The sequence below is a fragment of the Carcharodon carcharias genome, chromosome 12 (genome assembly GCF_017639515.1).
Source record: "Carcharodon carcharias isolate sCarCar2 chromosome 12, sCarCar2.pri, whole genome shotgun sequence".
Classification (NCBI taxonomy): domain Eukaryota; kingdom Metazoa; phylum Chordata; class Chondrichthyes; order Lamniformes; family Lamnidae; genus Carcharodon; species Carcharodon carcharias.
Genome location: NC_054478.1, coordinates 50,910,228 through 50,916,227, shown reverse-complemented (window position 1 = coordinate 50,916,227; position 6,000 = coordinate 50,910,228).

Sequence of the window (6,000 nt, the reverse complement as noted above, 5' to 3'; positions counted from 1 at the left end):
TCAAAATTTTCTATGAATGTTGTGCTGGGAGTGGATTAGGCATTAAGTAAGTACAAGAAAAAAATAGATAACCCAAAGACAATGGTAACCAAAACTGGAAAATTATGAAAGAATTGCCTGTAGATTCAATAGAGTTAGATAAAAGAGTTTCATTCCAACAGTTTTTGGGTGGATGGGATTGGGGAATGTGCATAACTCACTTTAAATCATTAAATCTGACAGGTAGGTTTCCCATCACATAAAGCCCACCAAATTTATTAGTGCAACTTCTGGTGAGCCCTTCAGAGGTCAACATAAAGTGGGAATCAACCTCTTCAAAGAAGGTTGCACTTGTACGGTTCTATATTGAAATTCTCTGGAAGGAAGAGTGAGAAGTCTCAGATAAGCCACCATATTCCTAGCACCCTTTTATGGATGGGTAAGATGAAGCTGAGGCCAGAAGTCTTGAATCTCGCAGTGGAAGGTGGGATCCCAAACATGATGTACACTAGACAAGGACAGAGATTAACAAGTTGTAAATCCAGGAGTGCAAACCCAGGGACACAATAGCAGTGCAGAAAGCACTTCAATTACCACACAAAAATAACAAGAGTGAGTAAAACTCTTCATTTCTACATCTCTCTAAAATGACACATAACAGAAATCCTTTCCCCAGCATTATGATTTATTCCTTCCTCTCTGTCACATCCTTGACCATCCATTAAAAGGGCACAGTACACCACCTCTCATTCTCATTCAAAACACGCACTCACCTATTCCTTTCTTCCTTGACAGTAGCTACTAGTAGATTTCTGGTCTCACATATTGTCCATTGCTGAACAGTCACTCGACTGATACCTGGTATGGATTGGGCATTATCTTACGAGGAAAGGTTGGCAGACTGGGCCTGTATCTATTGGAGTTTAGAAGAATGAGAGGTGATCTTATTGAAAGATATAAGATCCTGAATGCACATGACAAGGTGGCTGCTGAAAGGATGTTTCTCCTTGTTGGAGAGGTTAGAACCAGGGGACACAGTTTAAAATTAAGGGGTCTCCCATTTAATATGGAGATGAGAATTTTTTCTCCCAGGGGTTGTGAATCTTTGGAACTATCTTCCCCAGAGACCTGTGGAGAGAGGGTCAATGAATAATTTTAAGGCAGAGGTAAATAAATTCTTGACTAACAAGGGAGTTAAAGATTATTGAGGTAGGCAGAATTTGGAGTTGAGGCCACAATCAGATCAGCATGATTTTATAAGAACATTAGAAGAGCAGGAGTAGGCAATTCAGCCCCTCGAGCCTGCCCCGCCATTCATTACGATCATGGCTGATCTCATTTCGGCCTCAACTCCAATTTCCCACCCTCTCCCCATAACTTTTCAACACGTTATCCTTAAACTTATTCAGTGTCCCAGCATCCACTGCACTCTGAGGTAGTGAATTCCACAGATTCATGACCTTTTGAGAAAAGTAATTCCTCCTCATCTCTGATTTAAATCTACCACCCCTTAGTCTAAAACTATGGCCTCTCATTCTAGAATGCCCCACAAGGGGAAACATCCACTCCACATCTACTTTGTCTATCCCCTTTAGCATCTTATATGCCTCAATTAGATCTCCTCTCATCCTTTTAAAGTCTAGTGAGTATAGGCCTAAACTGCTCAATCTCTCCTCATAAGACAAGCCCTGCATCTCTGGAATCAATCTAGAGAACCTCCTTATTGATTGACAGAGCAAGTTGAATGGCCTACTCCTACTCCTAATTTATATGTTAGTATGTATGTGTCATGACTTCTTCCTGATTTCAGATTTCAGCCACTCACTTCCCATTCAACACTTCCCATCCTACTTGCATCTTGCTTCTTCTCCCTTTCAACATGTGCAGTGCAAGTGTAGGCTTCTGACATGTGCACACTCTGCTGGAGATGCTCATTAACTCTAGTCCTTGTCATGCAAAATTAACACAGATTTGGGTTGCAACAACTTGTTAAAGGATTTGTAGAGAGTAAAGGGAGTTTGTAGGTGGGCTAGCAGTTTCTCAGGATAGAAGTGTTGGGGATGAATGAAGAAACATGACACCATCTGTGTCAGATCTGCATTACTACCACTTTTGTACCCAACACTATCATGGGAGCAGCATCTGCACAAGGACTGCCGCAGTTCAAGAAGATCTTCTCAGACCTTTCCAGGGCAACTAGGGTTAGGCCTTCAAAGTGCCCTGATTTGCATCAGCCACATCCCAAGAACAAGTTGAAAAAAAACATTAGTATAATTGCACACACAAGATAAAACAAAAGGTAGATGTTAAGAAGAAAGGAAGTTCAGCAAAAATAATACTACAGACAATTCACAATAGATGCATTCCAATACTTTGATTGAACATATCACAGATTAAAATATTTTCCTATCTCTCAACTTGCCAAATGATCCTGGAGTTTGTGTATCTTATCTATTTACATTTCATTCATGAAATCAAGCAATGCAAAGAAACAGAATAAAATTTGAGAAAGGCGAGCTAAAAAATATTTAATAATTGGTGATCCAGATGTAAATATATTTAAATTTAAAATGTCAGTGTTATTGTTACAATAGAGCAAAATACACACTGACTTTCATGCTAATAGAATGATTGTTTATATTATCAGCACAACATTAATGTTGTGGTATATTGACAGTCTAGTTGTGCAATTTCTGCAGTATTTTAATATATTTCAAGCCTGCAGTGAATGCAGAGAGTGCACAGCTGGATATGAATGTGGAGGCTCTCCCTCCCCTCCAGATTTCTTCTTGGTTTGGGCCACAGGTGGGAATAATGATGATGTACGCTTTCGCTGACATTAACATGTCCCTACATTTGAACAGATATGTTGTGGGGTTTCACTGTTCAAACTATGGGAGTTATTGCTGAAATCATGTGTGCATAATGTTGCTAGAAAATTCAAGGAAACTGAATTTGACTGTTCTGTTACAGTAGGCTAAGTCTAGCCAAGCTGTGTTATCATGCTCCAGTTTATCATCATGTGTTTAATGATTATATTCACAATTATATGACCCTTCGTGCATAAATACAGCAAAATAAAATATGATAAGACATACATATAATTGTCCCAGTCCCAACGTCGATTATCACTGACATGAGCCAAGGCTTAATCAGCGCTGCACTTACTTATGGACGTGCTGTGGCTGTGTCCTTTTAAGTGAATTAGTTTCTTCAAAATGAACACAGTGCCAAATTAGGCATTATAATATACCTCTAGGCATAAACCTAAATAAGGATTCATTTCTCCTACAGAGTAAATCTGAGGTCATTGAACTGGCTGGTTTACAGGATATATGATGGAGAAAATATCGTGCACTGAATTTTCTACGTTGTCAACTGTATGTTATTAAATAACCTTTAGCTTGCTAAAAATCCATTTTAATATGCAATAAACATCCATCCACAGAAGACTCAAAGTATTGATCTGGGTAAACCTTTTCCATGATAATAGATAGTACATCCCTCAGAGTTTTTAGTAACTTCAGGAAAGAATTCATTTTTTCTCTCACCTCATGAAAACAGTTCTTTGAGTTGATATGAATCTTTTTATTTTATTTTTCAGGGATCCTACATCTTATGAGTTAAGATCAGGATTACGGAATCAGTAGAATGTTAGCCGAAACATTTGACTCATTATAGCTATATTTTTATTTCTACAACCTGTCTAATCTAACTCCATTCCCTTTCTTGCACCTTAAATCCAGGTAGAAATATACAGCATTACATGCTGTATGTACCATACTAAAAGTTTTTAAAGAAATTATGCAATTCTCATTTTAAAAAAAAGGTTCTGCTTCCACAGCTGTTTACAGTAGGCAATTTCATATCTACCAAATTCACAGCTAGAAGGATATTTCAATACGCCCAAGTAACTATTTTTATAATTATCTTAAATTTGTGTTATCTCACAGGCCAGTGGAAACAGTTATGCATTTATCCTATCATTGCCTTTCATCATCTTGATGACTTTTATTAGGTCTGTTTAATCTTTTTAGTTTAGTGACAAATCCCTCATTTTACATGTTAATCCCTCATCCAGTGAATCTATGCTGCATCTTTTCCATTGAACTTATATGGTTGTAATGACATGGCTGAAACTGCATGTTATATTCCAACTTGCAGAAGCAAGGCATTGAACTTGTAAAAGTTCCAACAAGTTCAATGTTATCACCTTGTTTTGACGTTCTATGCCTTTAGATACAAATCTATGGATTCAGATTGTCTTTCTATGGCTTTATTTACTCACACTGCCACCTTAATGACTTGTGTAGTTGCACATCAAGGCCCCTTTTAAATCTCCTATAAATTCTATTTAAATGTGTTTCCTTCTCTGTCTTTACTGCCAAAGTGTATTATTTCCCATTTCCCTAGATTGAACTCCAATTGCCACCCATGTGCCCATCTTAACATCTCAAAGTATTTCATACTCTGAATTAATTGATACACCGGCAATGCAGCAGTCATCCCGCACATTTTGGTGTCTCAATGACAACAAGGAGCAGATCACAGACCAATCCAAATCCATTTATCATGCAGTGAACGCTGGGACATATCAGTAGGGGGAATGTTTAAACATCCTGACACCAGCTGAAAAGATGGTTGTAGTATATTGCAAGATCTGGGCATTTTGTTATATAGCCCTCTCTGCTGCTCTCTCTCTGTTGGGGTGGTGTAAATAAAGTTAGATCAATAATGGTTGCCTGCAGCTGAGCATGTGCCGGTCTTTAGTAAATACACAACAGAACGATGGTGACAAGGATGGGATAGAATGCTTTTTTTATGTTTCATTTGAGAAATTAAACATTGAAGAACATTGTGACATACTTTTAAATACTCCTAAAGTTGATTTTGAGGAAATTTTGGCAACTTGAGAGTTTGCTGTGTGTGCACATCATGTTCAGGTGCACATTGAGTCAGCTTGATATGTAATTTTAAAATATGGCACTGAAGGCATATTTTGGGACAATGGGGGAATTCAACCCATTTGGCAGAAAGTGAATAAAATAGGAGGTGATCATTATAAGGTAAGGGTCTGGCACACACAAGGTTGATGTGGAACTGAGTACAGTACCGTCCACATTGTGATGTAAGAGAACACATGACGCGCACCCAGTGTCAGTCTAGTTTTGGACAGAGCCGTGTGTACCAGCAAGCATGGAGACAGCTCATACCCTGTAGCCTTTACTGTATATTTATAAATAGTTCTAAGAGTCAATACAAACTTATAGTTAACTGACATAGGACTACAAAGACTTCTTCAGACCTACCGAACTATAACCAACATCCTACAACAATCATGATAAAGTAAATTTTTCCCTTATCCTGATGGGGCCGGATACTTTTGATGTGGTGTTTAGCCAGTGTTGTCCGAGAGACCCCAGTTCGATGGAATATGCTGAAATTGATCAAATTTTGGACTCGTATTACAGAATGACTAGGTATGAAGTTGTACAGAGAGCTATGTTGTCAAATGAGACTGTTGCTGATTACATTCTTGAATTAAAGAAACTCTCTTGCCACTGGGGTATGGTGCAAACTTAAAAGGCAACCTTAGAGACACAGTCATAGGAGGTCTAAAGAACAATAAAATCAAGGCCACCCTTTTGAGTAAAGGCAATAAGCTGAGCTGGAAGGAGGCCTGTGATGAGATCACAGCCATGGAAATGGCAGAAAGAGATCATTGTAAATTGCAAGGGAGTTCTTTACCAGAGTTGGCAGGGGAGGTCCACCAGATTTCAGCAAGATCAAGCCCACGGCAGTGAAGTTTACAGACTCAAGAGTCAGAAATTTAGATGCTACCATTGCCATGATAGCTGCCAACTATTTAAATGCCCCCATTTCCAGTCGAAGTGCTTTGCCTGTGGGAAAGTTGATCATATAGCATTGATCCAGATAGCATGCAGGAGTAGAGGAAACAGTAATTCTCCAGGTCATGGTTAAGCTTCTGGACACAACCATACACCAGGTCAAGGTTGTGAA